Source organism: Parasteatoda tepidariorum, chromosome 8 (assembly GCF_043381705.1).
Source record: "Parasteatoda tepidariorum isolate YZ-2023 chromosome 8, CAS_Ptep_4.0, whole genome shotgun sequence".
NCBI classification, from domain to species: Eukaryota; Metazoa; Arthropoda; class Arachnida; order Araneae; family Theridiidae; genus Parasteatoda; species Parasteatoda tepidariorum.
The window spans coordinates 3224595-3238898 of NC_092211.1; the positions used below are offsets into that span (position 1 = coordinate 3224595).

Here is a 14304-nt window from a genome sequence, read left to right on the forward strand (position 1 = left end):
GCAAGTTGGATGCGGAATTCGTATCGACTAGCCATCGTCGGGAATCGATCCCGGCTCACTTCTTTGGAAAGGCATGCGCTCTATTCCCTGAGCCATCGCGGCTCAGGGGATAGAGCGATCGTTAAATTGCGTAAGTAAGATTTCATAGCAAATTCTGCTTGAATTTCTTCAGTAAATAAATATTTAAAGAAAAGAGAAACTGAGCTTAAGGAAACTTGAACCACGAAGTCTCAATCACTGAAAAAAAAAATTTTTTTTTTCCAAATATAAAATTTTAATTGGCAAAATTATCATATTTTACCAGTTTTATCAAATTTTATCATGCATTATAAAACTATATTCTGTTGTTAATTTTTCTAAAATTACAACCAAAGCGCTTCATTAAGAACTACACTTCTTTTTGGTGTTCCCATAGACCCAGAAACACTATAAATTTCACTATATTCTAGTAGTTTTGACCATACTTTTTCTCAGTGCGGTAATTACTGACGACGCAATCTGAGAAAACCATCCTACCGGATTTTAAAGCTGTTGCTCTGACAAAAAGATAACTAGCTCGGAGAACATTTATCAATTTTAAATAAATCAACAATAATTAATTTCAAAGCAATCATTGATATCCAAAACCAATCACCGCAACCTTAGATCTTTGAATAAAAACTAACAGTTTCGATTCTACGTTTAAATTTCTCTCCCGATTATTTTTCGTAATAAATTATTCCTTTGACCCAGACAACCAAGACATAAACAATGTTTAATAACACAGATAATTAAAGGTGTTAAATATAATGTGCGTATAAAATCATTATTCATTGCATTTTTTCTTCTTTTTACTAAAAACTATTAAAATCAAACAGACACGAAAGCATATTCGATGCCGATAATTAAATATATTATTATATGGATACACTAAACAAAATTCATGAGTTTCCTTATCAAAAGTTATTATTAACTCGTCTTTTTATCGCTAAAAAGTTAATTTATGAGGGTGATTAATTTATGGCAAGGATAAGAACTTGACATGAACGGGTCATTGAATATAATAAAAGGAAAAACATTGGATGGTTTCTTCTTATTCAAACAACACCGTAGATACAGTCATCTTCATAAAATAACATAATTGGCATGATTGCAAAGAATCATATTATCATTTAATCGTATAAAATTTATACTTTATTACACTGCTGTGTAATAAAAATTGCAAAATCTTTTAGGGAATGTACATATATAATCTTATTACTCGCTTGCGTATGTCGGCGTTGTTAGGAAAAAACTAAATTTGAGACACTTGAAATAAAATAGGATTGATAAATTTTCTCACATCACTACAATTAATTCTGATTTTTGTCCCTTTTCTTTTTATTTATCCTTTATTAAATTTTGTTCATACAATTTCTTTCTCACGTCTTCGGATAATCCTCAGCGATGTTTCCCAGACCATCGCCAATAGCCCAATGTGCAGCTCTAGTGCGACGTAAATCAACAACAATGTATTTATTATTATTAAGCCGCGATGACTCAGGGAACAGAGCGTTCGCCTTCCAATGAGGCGAACCGGGTTCGAATCCCAGTCGATACGAATTCCGCATCCGGCTTGCACCAACCTCAGTGCTGATTTGAAATACCCTCAGTGGTAGACGAATCATGGGTTAGAGTCCCCTTGCCGCCAGGCTCTCGTGGTCTTCCTCTCCATGTAACGCAAATGCATGTTAGCTCCATCAAAAAGTCCTCCACGAAGGCAAATTTCTCCCAATACTCGATCCAGGAGTTCCCTTGTCTTCTGAATTGGGTTCAAAATTACAAGGCTACGGAGTTGAACATCAGTAGTCGTAAACCCATAAAATTGGGTCGGCTGTTCAACGACGGTTATAAAAAAAAAATGATTATTTTTTTTATTTTTACGATTTCTGGATTAAGTGGTAACGCGTATCTGCGTAGTTAACTAATTTAACATTTCTACACGCGTATGTTGGCATTTTCAATATTTTCTTCGATTTTAAATATTAAGTTTTTCTTTATGTAGTAAACGGTTCTATATAATTTTCTATATTTGTTTTTATAAATCGTATAGTTTATAAAATATGTAGTTTTCTAGAAAATATTCTGTAAAAACATTTTGTTAATTGTAATGATCTGAACGGTTTGCCTAATTTGAAAATAATCAACAGCAGTACTTGAAAGGTCAACAGTATAAATATCAACAGTATCAACAGTATCGATAATCGACAGTACAGAAGAAGAAAATAATTTAAACTCGGGAATACAAAATGTGCTACACAATAAAAATCAATAAATGAGAAGAAATTTTAACTGCAAACAAAATCTAACGATAACCTTATATAACTGAAAAGTTAACACGCAAATATATAACACTCCTGTTAAAATTGTAGTTTTCTGTTAAGAAATATAATTAGTTACCAGATAAAGTTAACGTTAAAAAATACATAGGTTTTGATTATATCTTAGGAAACATATTTAGTTATCTGGTGGCAAAATTTGCCATCAAAGATGCAGGTAGCTTCAGAATAGGAAATTAACTGTTCCAAAACATTTTTAGCTATCTGAAAGTGATGTTAGCCATCAAAGATATAGGTAGCTGCTGAAAATCTTTTTTTATTTTTCATTTTAATGCCCCCCCCCCTATATATTGACCTAGATCATCCAGGTATCAGTAGGACAAACGTGTTGATCACTCCTTCAGGGAGCACCAACCAGAGGGTATATTTGGAGGGCCAACGTTACCTCAATTTTATTTTATATTTTATATTATATCCGTCGTTGAACAGCCTACCCAATTTTGGGTATACGACTACTAATGTTCAATTCCGTAGCCTTGTACTTTTGAACCAATCCAGAAGACAAGGAAACTCCTGGAGCAGCACCCCCAGAGGTATGATTTGTTATGGGAACATGGAGGACTAGGTGACTCGACAGATTCAACATGCATCAGTCACCATTTACTGCACGGAGAGTCTTCGGCGAGCGGGGATCGAACCCACGACCTCTGGGACATGGGCCCAGTGCCCTACCAACCAGGCTATCCCGGCCCACGTTACCTCCATTGTGAGGCGGAATGAGCATCCGTGCTTCTGGACCGGGATTCAAATCAGGAACCTTTCTGAAATGTGGTCAGCTTCCTGACAGCCTTATAGGCTGGTTCGTGCTGCTGAAAATTTAATTGTCTGTTAGGAAACACATTTAATTATTTGATAGCAAATTTATCTTTCAAATATGCAGGCAACTGCTGAAATTGTAATTATTTGTTGGAAGGCACATTTTGTGACTCATGTAGTTGTCTGTTAGCAAAGTTCACAGTAATAAAATAATTTGCCTGACAACGTAATTAAGAAACCAAAACCTTTTGATATGCAGTTATCTGTTAAGGAAGACATTGAGTTGTCTGTAAGCAAAGTCAAAGATCAAAAATATAACTCTCCTGCTAAAATTGTAATTATCTGTCATGGAAATCTGAAAACAAAGTTAACGATTAAAAATTAAAATGTATTTGTTTGCAAACACAGCTAACGTTCAATAATCTGTTAAATAGTTATATTTTACGGAATATTCCCAGTTGTACAAAAGTTCAGAAGAAAATGCAACTACCTGTTAAAAATGTTAATGTTGAAATGTTATCTATCATTAAACATAGTTAATTGTCTGAAGGCAGGGTTAAAGATAAAAAATATACCAACTGTTGAAAATGTAGCTACCTATCATCAAACATATTTAATTATTTGAAGGCAGGATTTAATATCAAAAACTTACTATCTGGTGAAAATGTAGTTATCTATCATAAAACAATATTAATTATCTGAAAGCAGGGTTAACGATCAAAAACATACTACCTGTTGAAAATGTGGTTATCTATCATTAAACATAGCTAATTGTCTGAAAGCGGGGTTCACGATCAAAATTATATTGCCTGTTGAAAATGCATTCACCTGTTAGGGAACATGTTAATCTGTTTAAAAACATAGTTAACGATAAAAGAAAAAAAAACTTGTTTAAGAATTCAATGTAGTTGAGGCACTTAAGACACGTTAAGCTGTCAGAAAATATAGTTATGGTTCAGGAAATATATCTAGCTGTCAGAAGAACATTACTTGTCAGTTCTTGTTGCAAGGTATAACTAACTGCCGGAATATACATGGTTATATGTCAACCATCAAAGCAAATTACATATAGTTTTATTTTGTTAAAATGTTTTGCAAAATTATTGCATTTTGAAATTTTGGGAGGATACATCCAGTTGTACAAAAGTTGAAAGTAAAGTTCAGAAAAAAAAATACAACTACCTGTGGAAAATGATAATGTTGAAATGTTATGTTTCATTAAACTTAGTTAATTGTCTGAAAGCGGGGTTAAAGACCAAAAATATACTAACTGTTGAAAATGTAGTTATCTATCATCAAACATATTTAATTGTCTGAAAAAATGTTTTACTATCAAAAATATATCACCTGTTGAAAATGTAGCTACCTATCATCAAACATATTTAATTGTTTGAAGGCAGGGTTTAATATCAAAAACTTACTATCCGGTGAAAATGTAGTTATCTATCATCAAACAATATTAATTATCTGAAAACAGCGTTAACGATCAAAAACATACTACCTGTTGAAAATGTAGCTATCTATCATTAAACATAGCTAATTGTCTGAAAGCAGGGTTCACGATCAAAAATATACTACCTGTTGAAAACATATTAACCTGTTAGGGAACATATTAATCTGTTTAAAAACATAGTTAACGATAAAAGAAAAATAAAACTTGTTTAAGAAATCAACATAGTTGAGGCATTTAAGACACCTTAAGCTGTCAGAAAATATAGTTATGCTTCAGGAAATATATCTAGCTGTCAGAAAAACATAGTCACTTGTCAGTTCTTGTTGCAAGGTATAATTAACTGTTGGTTATATGTCAACCATGAAAGCAAATTACATATAGTTTTATTTTGTTAACATTTGTTGCAAAATTATTGCTTTTTGATATTTTAGGAGGATATATGCACAGTCCCTTAGAAAGTTTTCCTTCAAAAAACTCGATGTATCGACTTGAACGAGGAGAAAAATCAAGATATTTACTAGTTGAAGACATCTGTTTTACTATGCCCGCGGAGTATTTATGATTGGTAAGGCAAATTTATGCAACTCGTAAATTTTTATTATCTTAGTAAATCTTGGTTCGGTAATTTACTTATCGTCTTATCGATATAGAACTCTCGTTTCAGATGCATTCATACATAATTTGTTAGTTGTCGTCGGCAATGAATAAGATATTCTGTAATAAGTGGTTCTATAATCGTAATAAACTTCGGCAAATGTTATTATCTTGTTCTTTAATACGTGTATTCATTAATTTTGCTCGCAAAATATATATTTATTCTGAAACTTAATATCCAATATTTCAGGATTTTTATTCTTGAGTTAATGAGTGTTTATATTGAGATGGCTTTTTTTTATGGTGTAGTTGATGTAAAAAGCTATTTTTCAACTATAACTTCGTCTGTTCTGGACATTTAGAGGTTTTTCGTTCGATTTTTATGATGCAGGTGACCTCCGCATTACGATTTAAAATTAATCACGATTTTGTAATTTGGCTGCAATAAATAACTTGATAACGAGCTTGAAAATGAATTCAAATTAAGTTTGCTGAACTACCATGCGATACGATTGTTGTTTTTTTATTTAGTTTATTAGAAGCAGAAATCGTGAAATAAATTATGCTGACTGTTACCATTTTATACAGTGGTCACTAGAAGACTAAAAATTCATGTACAAAGTGCAAAAAAGAAGGTATATATCTTAAATAATAGTCTAATAGCTTCTGAGAAATCAAATTTTAGGTATCTAACTTTTTTTTAAATTTGATTTCTCAGGAACAATTCGACCGATTTCATTCAAATTTTGTATTGTGCTGTGTAAAATTACAGTATTTAAAATCATGTGAAAATTGTGTTTTCTTTGAATTCAAAATGTTCTTGATTGTTATTAAATAAAGTAATAAAAAATAATAAATATTTACTAAAAGTATTTTTTACATGGAATTATCTTTTGATAGACGAATTTTATAAATGTGCACAAAAATTTTTCAATTCGCTTGAAAGTTCGGATATGGCGAAATACGCAATAAGTGAAATCAACATTATGGGGTCTAAACTTCTGACCGTTCGGCTGATCAGACAATCGCGACCATGCTTTGCAGATTGCGGCTACCCCCCATATTTTAAGGGGCAGAAATCCAATCCTTCGAAAAAAAAAGGTATGCTTATTCAGGGAAAGTACGTCTTTGTGTCTGATTTCATAGCTTAAAATATCATCTGCACTTACTAGTAGCATAATAGGTCACTCTCTCCATCCATTAAAATTGATAGAACATTAAGATCCGATCATTAAATCAAAAGTTATACAGTATGGTCCGTTCGTTCTCTTGCGCACTGTACAGTATAAGTTATAGAGTATATGTTATAGATACAATTTACAACAGCAGATGGATTTGCCGTTAAAGCTGGATTGTTGTTATAAACAAATAAGCATATTTAATGTTGATATCGAAATAAAAATAACAAAAGTGTTATAACGTTCGACAGGTATTGGCGATGCTCTATAACATTGAATGATGATTTTATTTGAAGGAAAATTAGATAGTTTTTCAATCATGAAAAAATTTAACTTTGAGTGCGTGACGGTATCTGTTAAAATATAACCTTTCTTTCGTAAAAAAAAAAAAATTACTTGGCCGAACACAAGTTTGCTTTATGGACGTTAAAGGTTATAATTGCTCAAAAAAGGTAAAATCTTGTTCCGTTTTCACTTTTCTGTACTGATATTGGAAATATTTTTGTTTAGTTTTTCTGGTATTATGTGCTGACTTAAGAGCAGAAAAATGTGCTTTCTGAGAAAAAAAATTGTGTAAATTGAAGACTAGCACTTTTTAACTCGTTTATGTTTGTACATTTAATCTCATCATTTTGACGATGACTTGGAAATTTGTTGCAACTTGCAATAACGCATTTCTTGTGGTATGCAATGCTCATTACATCGGGTTATTATTGTATTTCAATGAATTGTTGCCATATTCCATCTTATTTGCTTTGACATGCTCTAGATTCTAGGCAATCAATTCAAAAAAATTTTTTCATTGTTTCCTCAATAAGTTTTATAATTAGGTTTTATGTAAGGCATTTGAATTCGCAAGGGTGCAAAGGTTACGTTTTTTTCTTTATTTTTTACTTTTACGTTCGAGTTAAGTCTAGTAATTTTTGCCGTTTGAATTGAAATTGAATGAAATAAAACTGAATTACAGCTTTTGAAAAAAGAACTGTGATTAATTGTGAGAAAAATTATCAGAGAAAAATAATTCATAATTGAAGATTTTGTTAATTTTATTTTTAATTTCAAAGTTCGATGAGAAATACTGATGCAATAATTTCTAAATAAATATCGTTTAGCAATTTATTCAATGCATTGTATTTGGAAAAAAAAATTTTTTTTTAATTTCCTATTTTAATTTTATTTTTGCTCAAATATTTTTATAAAAATAACCTTAATATGAAACAGGTAATGGATTATTGGTTGGATACAAACCTTTTACAAGTTTCTGGTTAAAAAAAAAAATCGTAACTCACGGAATCTTAGCGTTCCACCAAACACCAGTTAGGAACCGCTGCTCCAGATCAGACATTTTTCACACAACTTCTCCCAAAACATGCAATTTTCCTGATCCAATCGATTCTAACTGTGCTCAAAATTGCTTTCAGAAAAATTTTACCAAAATTTATTCCCATAAATTAAGTACCAAAAACCTAAGCTTTATTTTAAAACTAAGAAAATGTTTAATTTTAGTTTAATTCTGTTACAATGTTCGAAGTTGTATTTTTCATCATCCCTCTGCCGTCGAATCCGTGAGCGTCTTCTGGTTCAAAATCCCTCAACTTTCTGATGATCAAAATTAAAGTGCACTGTAAAAATTTCGGGATCAAATTACCTCAAGGTCCATTTTTACCCGAACATGTTACGAATTAAAAAGTGTGATAAACCATGATTTTTATAATAATAATTACCGTAAAATCACTAAATCATTCAAATTAGATGAATATTACTGTAAAAATTACGGTACAACAATTCACGGAAAACTGGATTTTACAGTCAATTTATGAATATTCCCCCCAAAGTACCCGTACTTTATACCGGAATTTAATCCGGAATTTTTATATTGTATAGTAATGTTAGAGATTTTCAATAGACTCAATATATGCATTAATTATCTTTATCGATTACTTCAAATGACATCCACAATTTGTGGTTGACTGTTCAGTACGTAGGGAAGGGTGGGGTAAGGTAAGACCGGGTAGTTAAGATTCGAAGGCCCATTGGAACTAAACTGTCCCAAATGGACCCTGTCAGATTTATTCAAGAGAAATAAAAAAAGAAACTGTTTATAATGCCCTCCACTTAACGCGAAGCGACAATTTTAAACTATATTAACTGTACAATAATTTCCTAAAGCGTCTGGGCTCTTAGAATGAACAAATAACTTAACTATTTAAAAAGTAATTGAATTTTTTAAAAATCGCAAACTTGGCAGGACTCCCCCCGCCCCTCTCAAGATGAGAATTTTCAAAATCAATGAACGGCTTTAAATTCGTAAATTTTTATGAACTTAAATAACGCAGTGTTGCAATAACTTTTTAATTATTTTAAAAACAGAAGATCACAAACACTTTTTATTTTCAAATTAAACAAAATTACAACTTTTCTTCAAATTGGCTTTTGGCAGTTTTTTTAGAATTACCATGCAGGACAATAGTTAAAAATAACCAAAACTCAACCTAACTGTCATGAGTAACTGATGCAAACTCGAGAAGTTATAGCATATTTTTCCCTAAAGAGTTTTCTGGAATTAGAATGAAGGACGATAGTTAAAGAAAACCAAAACTCAACCTAACAGTCATGAGTAACTGTTGCAAACTCAGAGAAGTTATAGCATATTTTTCCCTAAAGAGTTTTCTGGAATTAGAATGAAGGACGATAGTTAAAGAAAACCAAAACTCAACCTAACAGTCATGAATAACTGTTGCAAACTAAGAGCAGTTACGAATATGGCATATTATTCCCTAAATAGGATTATTTCATGTGACGACAGAGCCTTCGAAAAATAGTTCTAAATATTTTGCCAAAGTATTTAAATTCGTAAGCAATTATCCTTATAGCTATTAATGCATACTCTGCTGGTGTAAATTTTAATGGAAGACCTTACTTCCATGTTTTTGGTGATTCCAGTACAGAAATAGTTAATATATTTCGTTTATTTATTTTTTTAAAATAATTAAAGAAAAATTAATTAAAGTACAAATTGTACATATCTATTGATTATCCAAATAATATATAATTACAGTGAATTCATTAAAAAATATCAAATATGGTTAAAATAGGTTTCAAATGAAAGCAGCAATTAATATTAAAATAATTGAATTATTTTAATGAATGATAATGAAGAAGAGTTAATTAGGTCCCTTAATTTTTTAATTAAAAATTAATTAAAAAAATCCAATACCCACACGAAGTTGGTTTCTTCAATTAACCTATCGTAATTTCTCCGCTTATTTTTTTAAAAAAAAATCTTATGTAATCTGCACTTGCTCCATTTTGTTCGTCAACGTTTTAATCAAAAGGGAAAAAACAGACGATAAAAAATAAACAAAATTTGAGGTTTCAAGCGCGATGGTTTAAAGAAAGGCAAGAGTCTGGGGGGAGGGGGACGTCTTTTAGCCGCAATAAAAGTCATCTTTTCTTCAAGAAATTTTACTTACTTTTATGACAGGCCCAGTAATTTAAGAGTTGAACGACAAATTAAAATGACAGTTTTGCTTCGGCGGGATTTAAATTAGTCCAGTTAAATGACAGATAGAGAATTTTTCTCCGTCTCTTCATTACTTCACTTCAGTTTTCATCTTTCTTCTATGAATCGTTTGCTTTTTTTTATATCTCCCTACCACACTTCAACATTTTTTCTGACACCTCCCTATTTATTTTTTAACACACCGAGGAAAAAAAATTAGTATTTTTTTATTATTTATAATGGAATGAGATTTTTTTTTTTCAGTTTTATATTCTTTGTTTTCATCATGTTAGAAATCGTTCTAATTGCTTGAAAATGCCACCGGAATTACGGGGTGGATTTTTTTTTCTTTTTGAATTTTAAATATTTTAAATAAACGTTGAATATTAGCTGTCTTTTTTCTTCCAGATTGAGGGAGAAAATTTTTGTGAATTAGTTTTAAGACAGGCATAAAGATTGATTTTACAGTTAATACGAAGACGGTAAAAGAATGCACTTTATGTTAAGTTTATTTTAAAATTTTCTCTTTCAAAAAACATATTCTTTATGCAAATTAAAAACTAATGAATGACAAAAAATAAAAAGCTACATGCCTCGTTAGCTGTAATAATTTATGTCTTTATAAAATCGATTAAATAATAAAGTTAAAATGCGATTTAAAAAAACTCAAATATATATATAATAGTGTTACTTTAAGGGTCCTCTTCATGTAGAATATGGATTTTAGTTGAATATATTTATATATCTAGATAACATATTCAGATGAAAATATTTTGAAAAGTACTTAGAATTTCAAGATTCAAAGTTTAGTAACTTGGTTGAAAAGATCATATTCATAACGATAAAATGATACAAAAATAATTTTCCAAAATATTAATTAGTAGTTTAATAAATAAAAAAATTCTTTCTTCTTATTCTTTATAGGTTAACATGGTGGAATCCATTTTCTTCCGGAAACAATCTATCAAGTTTGATGGCTAACATACAGGTACTTTTTTTAAATTTTATGCAAACATGAAAGTTAAAGTTGATTTTAGACAAAATATAGGTTTAATGGAAAAATTATTGTTAGGTCAAAATAGAGGTAATATGGGGTTAAACAGAAAAGTACAGAGAAGGAAACGTAAGTGATGGTTACTCTCAAGATCGGTATTTAATTCAGAAAGCTAAAACTGATTTCTAGTTCTAAACTGTTACTGTGGTTCTATCATGCTCCAATAGTTTTCCAAATCGAAACTGTTGTAGACAATGAAGTCTAACATGCTCCAAATCTAAAACAGTTTTCTAACTTAAAACTGTTGTAAAATGACACTTTTTCTGAAGAAAAGAAAGAATAATTTCTTGCAAAATAACACTTAAAAATTTCCATTTTTTATTTTGCAACTAATTAATAATTTTTGTTCTGTTTGCATCGCTTCTAAAATGCATCTACTACAGTAAACTTGTTTTGTAATTAGAAGAAAAAAAATTCTTTTCAATTAGTTGTTTGAAACAATAATTGTTTTTTCTAGAGAAAAATTATTATATCAGATGATCGCAAAACTGTTCATATAAATTATTCTGCAAGTGCAAATCTCATCTTTAAACTACGTAAAAAAAATCCTCCCTCCCTCCCTAACCAATGAAAATTGTTCTATTCGAACTTTAAGTACAGCTTTAAACAGCTTCAGATAAAATAAAATAACTTCAAATGGGGTAAATCACACTCTCAATATATCAGTTAGGTACCTACAAATAAGAGTGATTTAATTATCCATGGTCGATTTTATTTATATCTTTACTCATAGTGTTTCGTTGTTATTTATAACTCTTTCTCATTTTGCAATTCATAAAATGGAAATATTGCAATCCTTCAAGGACTTACTTTCCTAACATAATTTCCCAAAATTTAAGATTCGAATGAATTGAATCAAAATGGATTTAAATCATTCCCAGAAATCATCCGAACACCTCACACTTTATTGAGACTTCTTCGAATCTTTCAGATTCCTTTCATAAGTACAAAAGAATGAAGAAGAAAAAAATCAAATCGAATGATATGAAAGACCATGGTATAAAAGCCAGTAATTTGAATGGAGGGAAGAAAAAAAATCTTTCTACAGAATGAGTTTCAGATTTGACAGGCATGACTGTTCTATTCTAGAGTATTAAAAAGGGAAGTAGCAATTACTACAGGGTTAAGATGAAAAATGATGTGACACCAGGACCTGGGTATGCCTGATTAGAGAGTGGTGGCGATCCATCTATCAGTATAAATGGCACCTGTCCTCGATTATATCCCTTCCTTACCAATTTTAGACATCATTGCGTGCAAGGTTCGAATCAATGCATTTTCTGTCTTAGATAAAAGAGGATCAGAAATCTGATTAGCTTGCGGGAATCGTTTAATAATTGTTAAATGTTTGGTTTCCAATGAAAAACATATTCACTGTAAAGAAAAATTTTTTTTTTGAATCGAATTACTGTAAGTACCAGCATTTTAGGTATATCATCTGTAAAATCCATTTTACCGAGAAATATTTTGAATATTTATAATGATTCCGTGATTTCACGGTGATTATTTCTATGGAAACAGTATATCAAATTTTTTGTTCCCTAAAAAGGGAAAACTGTTTCAGTAAAAAAAGGTTTTTTACAGTAAAAAAGTACTGGCACTCTGAGTGCCGGTACTTTTTACTGTAATTTGTTAGAGTGTAGAAATTTCGAATAATTTAGTTATAATTTGAAAAAGAAGCACCGCAGTAATTTTTAAATGGCTAAGAGATGATCAGAAATTTGGTTAGCTTGTGGGAATAGTTTAGTAATTGTTAGATGTTTTGTTAAACTCATAGAAACTTAGAATATTTTCAATTATAATTGGCTGAAAAAGCACCGTAATAACTGTTATTTGGATGAAAAAGAATCAAAAACTTAATTTACCTGTGGGAAACGTTTAATAATGAATACTGTTTTGTTTCGTATGAAAGACATATAGAAACATAGAATAGTTTTAATTATAATTGGTTGAAAAAGTCTCGTAATAACTGTTAATTGGCAGAAAGAGAATCAAAAGCTTAATTAGCCTGTGTTAATCACTTAATAATAAATACTGTTTTGTTTCGTATGAAAGACATATAGAAACTTAGAATAGTTTCAATTATAATTGGTTGAAAAAGTACCGTAATAACTGTTTATTGGTTGAAAGAGAATCAAAATCCTGTGGGAATCGTTTTATAATGAATACTCTTTTATTTCGTATGAAAGACCTATAGAAATTTAGAATAGTTTCAATTATAATTGGTTGAAAAAGTACCATAATAACTGTTTAGTGGTTGAAAGAAAATCAAAATCCTGTGGGAATCGTTTAATAATGAATACTGTTTTGTTTCGTATGAAAGACATATAGAAATTTAGAATAGTTTCAATTATAATTGGTTGAAAAAGTACCATAATAACTGTTTATTGGTTGAAAGAAAATCAAAATCCTGTGGGAATCGTTTAATAATAAATACTCTTTTGTTTCATATGAAAGACATATAGAAATTTAGAATACTTTCAATTATAATTGGTTGAAAAAGTACCGTAATAACTGTTTATTGGTTGAAAGAGAATCAAAATCCTGTGGGAATCGTTTAATAATAAATACTCTTTTGTTTCGTATGAAAGACATATAGAAATTTAGAATAGTTTCAATTATAATTGGTTGAAAAAGTACCGTAATAACTGTTTATTGGTTGAAAGAGAATCAAAATCCTGTGGGAATCGTTTAATAATAAATACTCTTTTGTTTCGTATGAAAGACATATAGAAATTTAGAATAGTTTCAATTATAATTGGTTGAAAAAGTACCGTAATAACTGTTTATTGGTTGAAAGAGAATCAAAATCCTGTGGGAATCGTTTAATAATAAATACTGTTTTGTTTCGTATGAAAGACATATAGAAATTTAGAATAGTTTCAATTATAATTGGTTGAAAAAGTACGGTAATAACTGTTTATTGGTTGAAAGAGAATCAAAATCATGTGGGAATCGTTTAATAATAAATACTGTTTTGTTTCGTATTAAAGAAATATAGAAATTTAGAATAGTTTCAATTATAATTGGTTGAAAAAGTACTGTAATAACTGTTAATTGGCTGAAAAGGAATCGAAAACTTAATTAGCCTGTGTGAATCGTTTAATAATAAATACTGTTTTGTTTCGTATGAAAGACATGTAAAAATTTGGAATAATACAATTATAATTTTTCGTAAGAAGTACCGCCATTAATTGTTAAAAAATGTAAAAATAATAAAAAAGCTGCTACGAGATAAAATTATATTTCATTGCTTGAAGAAATTAAGAATAAGACGTGGGAGAACTTAGTTTGTGAGACTTTCCCATTTCAATTGAATCATAATATTTCTGTCATGAGTATTTTTTTTCTTCTTACTTCTACGTCGTAAAAATTACGGCAAAAGCCAGAAGAAAAATAAACTAAAAACA

The 14304-nt window shown here is 30.1% G+C and overlaps 1 long non-coding RNA gene across 1 annotated transcript; it reads left to right on the top strand.

Moving 5' to 3' along the window:
• The first annotated feature begins 4995 nt into the window (after window positions 1–4995).
• On the top strand, window positions 4996–11500 carry LOC139426306 (uncharacterized). Its single transcript, XR_011637545.1, has 2 exons — window positions 4996–5131; window positions 10765–11500. It is a non-coding gene; the product is annotated as an uncharacterized lncRNA (long non-coding RNA).
• Window positions 11501–14304: the final 2804 nt, after the last annotated feature.